Below are 13,367 nucleotides of genomic sequence, written 5' to 3'. Positions count from 1 at the left end.
CAGGAATGAACAACTCAAAAAGGAAATTAAGAAAACCTTTACATTTACATAGCATCAAAATAATAAAATTCTTAGGAATAAACTTACCAAGGGGGAGAAATACTGTACACTGAAAACTGAAATTCATTGCTGATGGAAATGAAAGAAGACCTAAACAAATCGAATGACATGTCACATTAGAGGACTGGAAGACTTAATATTGTTAAAATGACAGTACTTCCCAAATTTATCTGTAGATTTAAAGCAAATCCTCATCAAAATCCCCACTGGGATTTTCTACAAAAATAGAAAAACTCACCCTAAAATTCATATAGAATTTCAAGGGACTCTGTATAACCAAAGCAACCTTGATAAAGAACAAAGTAGGAGGACTCACACTTTGCTTACTGCAAAGCTACCACAGTCAAAACAGTGACACCATCATAAGAATAGAGATATAGACTGATGGAATAGAATAGAGATGCTAGAAATAAACCCTTACATTTATGATTGATTTTTGACAAGAGTGTCAAGACAACGTAAAGGAGTAAAGTCAGTGTTTTTAAAAAAATGGTGCTGAGACAAATGTATAGCCACATGCGAAAGAATGGAGTTGAATCCTACCAAGTTAGTGATAGATCATTGGTTGTTTGTTTGTTTTTGAGAGAGAGAGAGAGAGAATGAGTGGGGGAGGGGGAGAGAGAGAGGGGGACAGAGGATCCTGAGCAGGCTCTGTGGTGACAGCAGTGAGTCCAATGTGGGGCTCGAACTCATGAACTGAGATCATGACCTGAGCTGAAGCAGGACGCTCAACCGGCTGAGTCCCCCAGGGGCCCCCCAAGTTAGTGATAGTTTCTTAATCATGACACCAAAAGCACAGATAACAAAAGAAAAAATTGGACTTCATCAAAATTTTAAGAGTTTGTCCATCAAGGGACACTATCAAGAGAGTGAAAAGACAAGCCACAGAACAGAAATAATATTTGTAGATTATATATCTGATAAGGGGTTAGTATCCAGAATATATAGAAACTTACAATTCAACAGGAAAAAAAAAAGCAAACAAAAACCCACTTAATTACAAAATGGGTAAAATGCTGGAAAAGACACTTCTCCAAAGAAGAGACACAAATTGCCAATAAGCACAACAAAATATCCTCAAATGTCCTAATTAACCATGAGGAAAATGCAAATCAAAACCCAATTTAAACGTCTCCAACCAGGAGGGGGACCTGGGTCGCCCAGTCGGGTAAGCGTTCCAACTCTTGATTTTGGCTCAGCTCATGATCTCACGGTTCGTGGGATAGAGTCCCAGGTGGGGCTCTTCCTCTCTCTCTGTCCCTCCCCCATTTGCTCTCTCTCTCAAAGTAAATAAACATTAAAAAAATTCCAACCATAATTATGTACTAATCTGTGTCTATTTTCAGTTCTGTCAATTATTGTTCCATGTAATTTTGTTACATTTTTTATTGTGGTAAAATACACATACCATAACATTTACTATTTTAACCATTTTTACATGTAAAATTTAGTGGCATTAAGTACATTCACAATGTTGTGCATCCAATACCATTATCCATCTCCAAAACTTTTCATCATCCTATACCAAAACTGTACCATTAAACAACTCCCCACTGTCTCCTGCCCTAGACCCTCATCACCTCTATTCCACTTTCTGTCTTTATGAATTTGATCCTTTTAGGTACCTCTTATAAGGGGAATTACACAATATCCTTTTATGTATGCCTTATTTCATTTAACATAATGTCCTCAATATTGATCTATGCTGTAGTATGTCTTAGTTATCTCAAGCTTCCGTAACTAAATACCACAGACTGTTTAAACAACAGAAATTAATTTCTTACAGTTTTGAAGTCTGAAAGCCTGAGATCACAGTGGTGGCATGGTCAGGTTCTGCTGATCATGGCCATCTCTTTGCTGTGTCCTCAGATGTCAGAGAGAGAGAGAGTCCCCATGTCCCTTTCTCTTCTTATAAAGACAGTAATCCCATCATGAGGTCCCTACCCTAATGATGTCATCTAAACCCAATTATCCCCCAAAGGTCCTATCTCCAAATAACATCACATTGGGGATTAGGGCTTCAAAATATGAATTTTGGTAGTGGGGACAGAATTCAGTCCACAGCATAGTGTATATCAGAATATAATTCCTTTTCAAGCTTGCAGAATATTTCTTTATAAAGCATTTTATCCATTCATCTGTCACCGACTTTTGGGTTGCTTCTGTCTTTGGGCTATTATGAATAATGATGCTATGAATATTGGTGTACAGGCATCTAGTTGAGTCCCTGCTCTCAATTCTTTTGAGTAAACATCTAGGACTGGAATTGCTGGATCATATGGTCATTCTATATAACTTTTTAAGGAACTGGCATATGATTTTCCAGAGCAGCTGCACCATTTTACATGCTTACTGGCAATGCACAAGTGTTTCAATTTCCCCACATCTTTATCAATGCTTGTTTTCCTTTTTTGCAATAGCCATTCTGTTGGGTGTGAAGTGGTATCTCATTGTGGTTTTGATTTGTATTTCCCTAATGACAAATGATGCTGAGCATCTTTTCATGTGCTTATTGGTCATTTGAATATATTCCTTGGAAAAATGCCTTTGCCTATTAAAAAATTTCTGGGTTTTTTAAATTATGAATCAACAGGGTTCTTTATATACTCTGGATACAAGACTCTCATCAGATATATGATTTGGAAATATTATCTCTCATTCTGCAGGTGTCCTTTCACTTTTGACAGTGTCTTTTGGAGAAAAAAACTTTAATTTCAATTATGTCAAATTTATCTATTTTTTTTCTGTTGCTCATGCATTTTGTCTTATCTAAGAATCCATTGCCAAATTCAAGGACATGAAGATTTACTTCTACACTTTCCTTCTAGGGAGTTTTATAGTTTTTAGCACTTACATTTAGGTCTTTTATCCATTTTGAGTTAATTTTTATTATGGTGTAAGGTAAGGGTTTAACTTAATTATTTTGCACGTGGCTTTTCATTTGTCCCAGCACCATTTGTTGAGAAGATTATTCCCTCCCCCATTAAATAGTCTTGACTTTGGGGAACCTAGGTGGCTCAGTCAGTTGAGCATCCAATTCTTGATTTCAGCTCAGCTCATGGTCCTGGGGTCCCAGAGTCATGGGATTGAGCCCCACATTGGGCTCCATGCTGAGCATGGAGCCTGCTTAAGATTCTCTCTCTCTCTCTCTCTCTCTCTCTCTCTCTCTCTCTCTCTCCCTCTCTGTCTCTGTCTCTCAGGGTGCCTTGGTGGCTAGGTCGGTTCAATGTCCAACTTTGGCTCAGGTCATGATCTCATGATTTGTGGGTTTGAGTCCCATGTCAGACTCTGTGCTGACAGCTCAGAGCCTGGAACCTGCCTCAGATTCTGGATCTCCCTCTCTCTCTGCCCCTCATGCTCTGTTTCTCTCGTGCTCTCTCTCTCAAAAATAAACATTATTTTTTTTAAAATAAAAAGTAAAAAAGATTCTCTCTCTCCCTCCCTCTCACTCTCTCTTTCTCTCTCTCTCCATCTGCCTGTCTCTTCCACCCACATGCTCTCTTTCTTTCTAAAATAAAAAAAGTTTCAACATCATTGTTTAAGCTCATTTGAATATGTACATTATTTCTTTTTTTTAACATTGTTTTTAAAGTTTATTTATTTATTTTGAGAGAGCAAAAGCATGCATGCAAGGAGGGGAGGGGCAGAGAGAGAGGGAGAGAGAGAATCCCAAGCAGGTTCCACATTGTCAGCACAGAGCCTGATGTGAGGCTTGATCCCATGAACCGTGAGATCATGAACTGAGCCAAGATCAAGAGTCAGACACTTAACTGACTTGAGCCATCCAGGTGCCCCATCAGGGTTTATTTCTGGATTCTCCATTCTATTCCATTCATCTGTATGTCTGTCTTAAGACAGTACCACACTATTTTGATTATTTTTGCTTTATAGGTAGTTTTGACAAAGAAATGTGAGTCCTCCTACTTTGTTCTTCTTTATGAAGACTAATTTGCTACTCTCAGTCCCATAAAGTTCATACAAATTTTAGAATAGCTTGTCAATCTCTGACAAAAAAAGGCAGCTGGGATTCCTATAAGGATTGTGTTGAATCCGTAGATTAATTTGTGGGATATTGCTATTTTAACAATATTAGTTCTTCCAGCCCATGAACAAGGATATCTTTCCATATATTTAGATTTTTAATTTAACAGTGTTTTACCATTTTCAGAATGTAAGTTTTGCACTTATTTTGTTAAATGTACGAAGTATTTTATTCCTTTGGATGCTGTTGTAAATGACATTATTTTCTTAACTTCATTTTCAGATTGTTCATTGCAAATTTCTACAAATACAATTGATTTTGTATATTGAGCTTGTATTATGTAACTTTACTGAACTAGTTTAATAGCTTTTAGTGGATTTCTTTAAGATTTTCTAGATATAAGATCACATCATCCATAAATATAGTTTTACTTTCTTCCTTTCAATTCTGGATATCCTTATTTCTATTGCCTAATTTCCCTGGCTAGAACTGTCAGTACAATTTTGAATAGAATTGGTGGTTGTGAACATCCTTGCCTTGTTCCTGATCTTAGTGGGGAAAACATTCTGTCTTTCAACATTAAGCATGATGTTAGCTATGTTTTTCATAGATGCCCTTTATCAAGCTGAGTAAGCTCCCTTATTTTTCTAGTTTGTTGAGCTTTTATCATGAAATTTGTTGGATTTTGTCAAATGTTTTTTCTATGTCTATTGAAATGATCATGTGTTTTTATTGATATGGCATATTTTAGTAATGAGTGTTTAGATGTCAAACCAACCTTAAATTCCTGTGATAAATCCCATTTGGTTATATAGTATAATTCTCTCTTTTTTTTTTTAACATTTATTTATTTTTGAGAGAGAGAGAGAGAGAGAGAATGAGACAGAGGAGGGGCAGAGAGAGGGAGACACAAAATCTGAAGCAGGCTCCAGGCTCTGAGCTGTTGACACAGAGCCCGAGACAGGACTTGAACTCACAGACTGTGAGATCATGACCTGAGCCCAAGTCGGGTACTTAACTGACTGAGCCACCCAGGTGCCCTGTGGTCATGGATATAATTCTTTTTATACGTTGCTGGATTTGGTTTGCTAGTATTTTGTTGAATACTTTTTCTGTCTATTTCATAAGAGATATTGGTCTGCAGATTTTTCTCTTGTAATGTCTTTGTTTGATTTTGGTATCAGGGTAATACTGGCTTCCTTTTAAATGGGAATTAGAAAATTTTTTTTGTGAGTAAAATAAATTCAAATTTACAATGTGGTTACCAAAGACTATGAAATATATTTTTAATAAAACTCAAAACAGAATAAGGTTGATAATCAGCAAAGCAAGGGAAGAATGTGATCAAATTATCCAATCACATAAGTAATACTTGTTATTATATAAAACCTGACGGATACAGGGAAAAAAGAGAAAAAAAATTCTACTACCAGAGATTACTGTTAACATTTTAATATATTTGCATATATATTCACATAGACATATATATCAAAAGTAGGCCAAATTGTATGTACTACTTTTTAAAATACAGTTTTACTTTTAGCAATTTTATACATGAATGGAGTTATACCTCTTTGGATGCTTTATGGTGTATATAAGAGGAAATACTCCTTGGGTGGGCATATCTAATAAGAAAACATACTAGTTCACACATCAGAAATCAGAGTGAGGACTGTCTTCCAGCTGGGTGATTTAGGTGTTCAAAGATACATTAAAATCCCAGGTCTTCTCATCTCTCTGCTCTGCCAGTCATAGCATCAGCTTGGTACTAAGATAGTCACTCACAGCATTTGGTGCTGCCTGTTTCCTTATCCACATGGTGGAGAACGTGGCTTCCCAGTGACAAATTTCTCTTTCATGTCAGGAGAGAACTTTCCAGAACACTGGGCAAGATTCTTCTGTTCTGGAGCCATCCAATAGGTCTCAGTCAAGCCCAACCCTTGAGCTGAGGTCAGTTCCCCAAGTGCCTTTTCAGATAGGACTGGGAAAAGTAGGAGTGATTATTGGTAAGTCCATCACATTGTTTATCATGAAAGTTTAAAAATCAAATAGTACTTAAAAATGTATATGAAAGATCAGCAGGTTGAACTTGTATTGTGTAACTTTACTGAACCAGTACTGGCCCATTCTGCTCCACCCAGAGGCAAATATATTTCAACACTTTAAGTTATATTTTTCCAGTATTCCTCTCCAGATTTCTCAAGAATATACTTATATAGTGTTATTTCTTGATACTCAGGGTGATTGAGGATTTAACTCTTCCATAATAACATCTCCTGCTTGCCCACTTTCCCTCATACATCATTAAGTACAGTAGCTTTTGTGTTATGTTATCTTATGTTATGTTATGTTATGTTATGTTATTATTATGTTTTATGTTACATTATGTTGTTAGGTTTTATGTTATGTTATGTTTTGTGTCCCCCAAAATTCATGTTTAAGCCCTAACCCACAATGTGATTTGATTGTATATGTGATTTGGTTGTATTTGGAGATAGGGGCTTAAAGAGGTATCTTAGGTTAAATGAATGAGTGGGCTCTAACCCACTCCTAGTTTTGTTGATTTGATCAACTATTTTTTTTGTTTCTGTATCATTTGTTTCTTCTATAATCTTTATTACTTCCCTTCTGCTGGCTTTGGGCTTTATTTTCTGCTCTTTTTCCAGCTCTTTTAGGTGTTAGGTTAGGTTGTGTATTTGAGACTTTTTTTGCTTCTACATGAGGGCCTGTATTGCTATATACTTCCCTTTTATGCCTTTGGGATAATTGCCTTTGCTGCATCCCAAAGGTTTTGGATACTAAATAAAGCCATGTATTTTAAGTTTCTACTTTAATTTCCTAGTTAACCCATTCATTTTTTAGTGGGATATCTTTTAATCTCCATGTATTTGTAACCTCCACACTCCCCCCACCCCCGCCCCGCCCTGTCATTCCTCTGTAGTGTGTGCTTTGATTTGTTTGTTAAAATAAGCCTGGGGCCCCTGGCTGGCTCAGACAGTTAAGCATCCAACTCTTGGTTTGGGCTCAGGTCATGATCCTGCAGTTTGTTAGTTTGGACCCCAAGTTGGGCTCTGTGCTGTCAGTGTGGAGCCTGCTTGAGATTCTCTTTCCCCCGCTTCCTCTCTGCCCCTCCCCTCTGTCTCTCTCTCTCTCTCTCTGTCTCTCAAAATAAATAAATAAACTTAAAAAAAAAGCCTGGTCCAAAAAAAAAAAAAAAAGAAAAGGAAAAGGAACAACAACAAAAAAAACCCACACAAAAAACTATAAGCCTAATTCCAAAGAAAAAGAAAGAACGAAAGAAGAAAAAGAAAAAAAAAAAATAGAAGCTTGATCCAAAAAATGAGAAAAGGAAACAAAGAAATAAAAGAACAAAGAACTATAAGCCTGATTAGAGAGAGAGAGAGAGAGAGAGAGAGAGAGAGAGAAAGCCTGGTTCTATTTCCACCAGAACTGAAGTCAATGCTTTGGAGCACTCTATGATCAGTAGACTTGGTACATGTGGGGGACCTGTGTGCCTTGTGTCCTCTGGGGGAGAGGCCCAATGTGCTGGCTCACAGACCTGCCCTAGTAAAGATGCAGCTACAGGGCACAGAGGGGCAGGGTTTGGTATAAGCAGCTTCAGCCTCCCCTGGGAGCACAGCGTTGCTTGCTGGTGGGTGGTGGAAGATGGCATCACCCCACCCTCTCGTCCCCAGGGATGACTTAAGATTTTCTATGTAGATAATCATGTTGTTTGCAAATGGGGACAGTTTTATTTCTTCCTCTCTCATATGTGCACAATTTTATTGCATTTTTTGCTTTGTTGTCCTGGTTAGGATTTCTAGTACTATGTTGCATAAGACTTGTGAGAACCATGTTCCTGATCTTAAGGGAAAAGTATTCAATCTTTTACTGTTAAATATGATACTGGCTGTAAGACTTTTTTTGTAGGTGCTTTTTATCAAGTTGAGGAATTTCCTCTTTATTTCTAGTTTTCTGAGAGCTTTTGTCATGAATGGATAGTGAATTTTGTAAAATTCTTTTTCTACATTAATTGATATGATCATGTGTTTTCTTTTTTAGCCTTCTGATACAGTGTATTATATTGCTTGCTTTCAAATATTGAACCAGCCTTGTATCCCTTGAATAAATCCCAGTTGAGCATGGCACATAATTATTTAAAAATATTTCTCAACTACGTTTGCTAATAGTTTGTTTAGGAGTTTTATATTTAAGTTCATGAGACATATTGGCCTATAGTTTTCTTTTTTTAAAAAAATATGGTCTTTGGTTTTGGTTTCAGGGCCTCATAAAATGAGTTAGGAAATGTTCCCTTCTCTTCTATTTTCTGGAAGAGATTGTCTGGAATTGGTGCTAATTCTTTAAATGTTGAATGATGAATGTCTCCAGGGAAACTATCAGGGTATGGAGATTTCTTTTTTGGAAGTGATTATAGATTCAACTTCTTTAATAAACGTAGGATTTATTTGGGTTATCTATTTCATTCTGGGCATGTTTTGATAGTTTGTGACTCTCTAGGAATTGGCACATTTCATCTAAGTTGTTGAATTTATGTGGATAGAGTTTTCATAGTATTTCCTTTTTATACTTTTAATGGCTGCAGCATCTATATTGATATCCCCCCTTTCATTCCTAATATTGGTAACTTGTGTCTTTTCTCTTTCTATTTTTATCAATTTTATTCAATATTTATCAATTTAATTGATCTTTTCAAAAGCTGCTTTTTTTCCTCTATTTTTTCCTATTTTCAGTTTCATTGATTTCTGCTCTTATTTTTATTATTTCCTTCCATCTTCTTGCTTTGGGTTTTTTCCCTCTTCTTTTCCTAGTTTCTTGAGGAGGGAACTTAGATTACTAATATGAACCTTTTCTCTTTTCTAATATAAGCATTTAGCACTATGTATTTCCCTCTCAGTACTGCTTTAGACATATCCCACCAATTCAGATATGTTGTGTGTTTTTTTATGTTTATTTAATTATTTTGAGAGAAAGAGAGAGAGAGAGGGAGAGGGAGGGGCATAGAGGGAGAGACAGAATTCTAAGCAGGCTCTATGCTGTCATTGTGGAGCCCAAAGTGGGGTTCTGGCTCACGATTGTGAGATCATGACCTGAGCCAAAATCAAAAATAGGATGCTTAAATGACTGATCCAGGTGCGCTGATAAGTTGTGTTTTCATTTTCATTCAGTTTTATGTGTTTTTTATTTCGTTTGATGCTTCCTCTTTGATTCATGAGTTATATACAAGTGTGTAGTTCAGTTACCAAGTGTTTGAAGATTTTCCTGTTATTGATTTCTACTTTAACTCTATTATGGCCAGGAATATACTCCATATGATTTCAATTTTTAAAAATTGTTAAGGTTTGCTCTATGACCCAGGAAATGGTCTATCTTGGTGAATATTCCATGGACACTTGAAGATCATGTATATTCTGTTGTTGGCTAGAATGTCCTATAAATGTCAATTAAATTCTGTTGGTCAGCTCTTCCATATCTTTACTGATTGCCTGTCTTGTTGTTCCATCCATTGTAGAGACTGGAGTGTTCAAGTCCCCAGCTATGGCTGTGGATTTGTCTACTTTTTCTTTTAGCTTCATGTATTTTGAGGGTCTGTTGTTTGGTGCACATATATTTAAGATTATGATGTCTTTCCAGTGGATTGATTCTTTTATCTTGTAATATTTTTCTTTGTCATGAGAAATTTTTTCTTTGAAATTTATTCTATGTGATATTAACATATAACCACTCCTGCTATTTTTAAAAATAATATTTGAAGGATGTATCTTTTTCTATTCATTAACTTTCAACCTATCTATAGGTAAGTTTGAAATGAGTATCTTATAGATAGCATGTAGTTGGGTTGTGTTTTTTATAATCCACTTTGCCAATCTGTCTTTTAATTGGTATATTTAAACCATTTACATTTAAAGTAATTGTTGCTATGTTAGGGCTTAGGTCTTTCACATTATTATTTGTTTTGTGTTTGTTTCCTTCATTTTTTATTCCTTTGCTTTTCTTTTCTTGCCTTCCTGTGGGTTACCTGAGCATTTTTTAGAATTCCGTCTTGATTTACTTATATGAATATGATTTTTAAACCTTAGTTCAGATAAAGAAGCTCAAAGGAGGTGATTGTTATGCACGTATCCAAATTAGAGATTTAAGGATCATCAATATTTCCAATATTTTCAATATTTCTTATATTTTTCTATTTGTTCCTTCTGTTTCTTGTTCATCTCTGTTCCTTTTTTCATGCTTGCCTATGGGTTACTTGAACATTCTGGGGGACCTATGTTATGATTTCTTTGTAGTTTTTTTGAGTACATCTCTGTGTATACTTCTATTTTAGGGGTTGCTCCAGGTCTGACAATATACATACACAACCGATTAGACTACTCTTACCAGCATTTTACTGATGCTGAGAAAGTATAGAAAACTTACTTCCATTTAAGTACTTTTAATTTCTCCACTTTTAAAATATAGTTGTTGTAAGTATTTCCTCTCTATATATCGAGCATCACGTCAGATCATGTTAAAATTTTTACTTCAACCATCAAACACAATTTGAAAAACTTATGAGGAGAAGGATATTTACCCTTATTTTTTATGCATTTCATTGTTCTTTCTTTTTTCTTTTTGATGTTCCAAAATTCTTTCTGTTATCATTTCCTTTCTGTTTGGAGAATGACCTTAGTCATTTTTAGAAGTAGGTCCACTGGTGACAAATTCTTGTAAGCATTTCTCTGCCTAAGAGTGACTCCTTCATTTCTAACGGATATATTATCTGCATGTAGTTTGGCATTGACAATTCTTTTCTGTCAGCACTTGAAAAATGTCGTGTCATTCCCTTTGGTCTCCTTGGATTCAGATAAGAAATTTGCTGTCATTTGAAGTGTTTTTCTTTAGACAATGAATTATTTCTTTCTAGCTACTGTCAGGATTTTTTCTTTGTCTTTAGTTTTCAGAAGTTTGATTATGATATGTCTTGGGTGGATTTATTTAGGTTTGCTCTTTTGGACTTATTCACTTCTTGAATGAATAGGTTTATGCTTTTCACCAAATTTTGGAAATATTCAACCATTATGTCTTCAAATATATATGTATACATTTTTTTTTGTTCCACACTTTCTCTTCTCTTCTTGGAACATTAACGACACAAATGTTAGACTTTTGTTATTACCCCATAGGTCTCTGAGGCTCTCTGTTCATTTTTTTCCCCATCTATTCTCTCTTTGTTGGTCAGACTGAATCAATTCTATTGATCGACAGATCAGTATGCTTTCATATCTTATCTTCAGTCTATTATTGAGCCCATCCAATGATTTTTTAATTTTGATTATTTGATTTTTTAATTCTATAATTCCTCTATGGTTCTTTTTATATTTTCTATTTCTTTACTCAGATTTTTTATTTTTACGTGTTTCAAAAATATTCGTGATTGCTTATTGAAGCATTCTTATGATGGTTGCTTCAAAATCTTTGCCAGATAATTCCAACATTTGAGTCCATCTCAGTGTTAGCATTCGTTGATTGTCTTTTCCCCTTCTAGTTGTGATTTTCCTGGTACTTGGTATGATGAGTGATTTTAAAAATTAAAAAAATTATTTTATTTTATTTTATATTTTAGAGAGAGAGAGAGCAAGCAGGGGAGAGGGGGAGAGGCGGGAGAGGGGGAGAGGGAGAATCTCAAGCAGGCTCTATGCTCAGTGTTGAGCCTGATGCTGGGCTCAATCCCACGATCTCTGAACTGAAGTAAAGGGTCAGATGCTCAACCAACTGAGCCACCCAGGTGCCCCTGATGAGTGATTTTTTACTGTATTCTGGACATTGTGAGTATTATGTCCTGAGACTCTGGATCATATAGAAATAATCTATTTTAGCAAATAGTCATTCTGTTTAGGTTAGTGTGATGGTCTTGGCCTACTTTTGTGGGCTGTGGTTCCAATGACAATTTCATTTCTGAGTCCTTGCAATGCTATTCTGGTCTACTTTGTATGTGTGCTATTCAAAGGCTGCTCTGAAAAACCTGGGTCAACCAGCTGTCTGCACAAAATATCCTATGCAGGTTTAGAGAATCCCTTTCCCCAGTTCTGTTCTCTCAAAAATCCTCCCACCATTCCCTAGCTTGGAGAGGAGGGGCATTTCCTGCCACTGCTAGGTCCAAGCTTCCCATGTTTTCCACTGACACTACCCACAGAGGAGGAATCTCTAGGGCTTCAGCCACTGCTGAATCGTGGGTGGAAGTGAGACCCCCCTTGATTAACACAGCCAGCAGTGGGGGAGGAAAATGCCCCAGGTTATCTGCTGTTGCTGTGCTGCCATAAACTATTTGCTACCCCTGAGTGAGGGATTTCAGTCCAGAATCACCACTCAGTCTGCTGGTGCCACACCTGGAGGGGAAGAAAACATTCCATCCAGGGTCACAGATGTTAGTGGGCAGGGAGAAGTCTCTCTATTCCTTCTCCACTGACTGACCTGTCGACAGGGCAGCAAAGTACTGTCTCTGGACTGGCCAGGGCTCTCTGCTACCATTCAGTCACCAACCTGCCTTCCATCTTTCAGAGTCCTTGTTTTGGACTGAATGTTTGTGTCTTCCTCCAAATTCATATGTTCAAGTCCCTAATTCCTGGTGTGATGGTATTTGGAGGTGTGATGGTATCTGGGAGGTGATTAAGCTGGGGTCATGAAGCTGGAGCCCCCCGATGGGATAAGTGCCCTTATACAACTGGGAGGACAACAACTCTCCTTCTCCTCATAAGGATGCACTGAGGAAAGACCATGTAAGAATGCATCAAGAAGGCAGCTGTTGGGGCGCCTGGGTGGCTAATTCGGTTAAGCAGCCGACCTTGGCTTAGGTCATTATTTCGTGGTCTGTGTGTTCGAGTCCCGCGTCTGGCTCTGTGCTGACAGCTCAGAGCCTAGAACCTGCTTCAGATTTTGTGTCTCCCTCTCTCTGACCCTCCTCTGCTCATGCTGTTTCTCTCTCAAAAATAAACATTAAAGAAATTTTAAAAAGAAGAAGAAGAAGAAGAAGAAGAAGAAAAGACAGCTCTCTGCAACCAGGAAGAGGGCTCTCAGCAGACACTGAATCTGCTGGCACCTTGATGTTGGACTTCCCAGCCTCCAGAACTGTGAGAAATAAAAGTCTGTTGTTTAAGCTACCAGTCTGTGGTATTCCGCTGTGGCCCTCTGAGCTGACTGCAACACCCCTCTTGTGATTGTCAGCTGTGTTACATCCAGGTTTTTAGGTGTATGTGGTGGAAGCAATTGGGAGAAATAGTGTCTATGAAGTTTCATTGACAGAGTAGAAGTTTTTGATTTTTATAAAATC

The sequence above is a fragment of the Panthera tigris genome, chromosome C1 (assembly GCF_018350195.1).
Source record: "Panthera tigris isolate Pti1 chromosome C1, P.tigris_Pti1_mat1.1, whole genome shotgun sequence".
NCBI classification, from domain to species: Eukaryota; Metazoa; Chordata; class Mammalia; order Carnivora; family Felidae; genus Panthera; species Panthera tigris.
The sequence above is the reverse complement of the archived record's forward strand: the minus strand, read 5'-3'. Positions refer to the sequence as shown.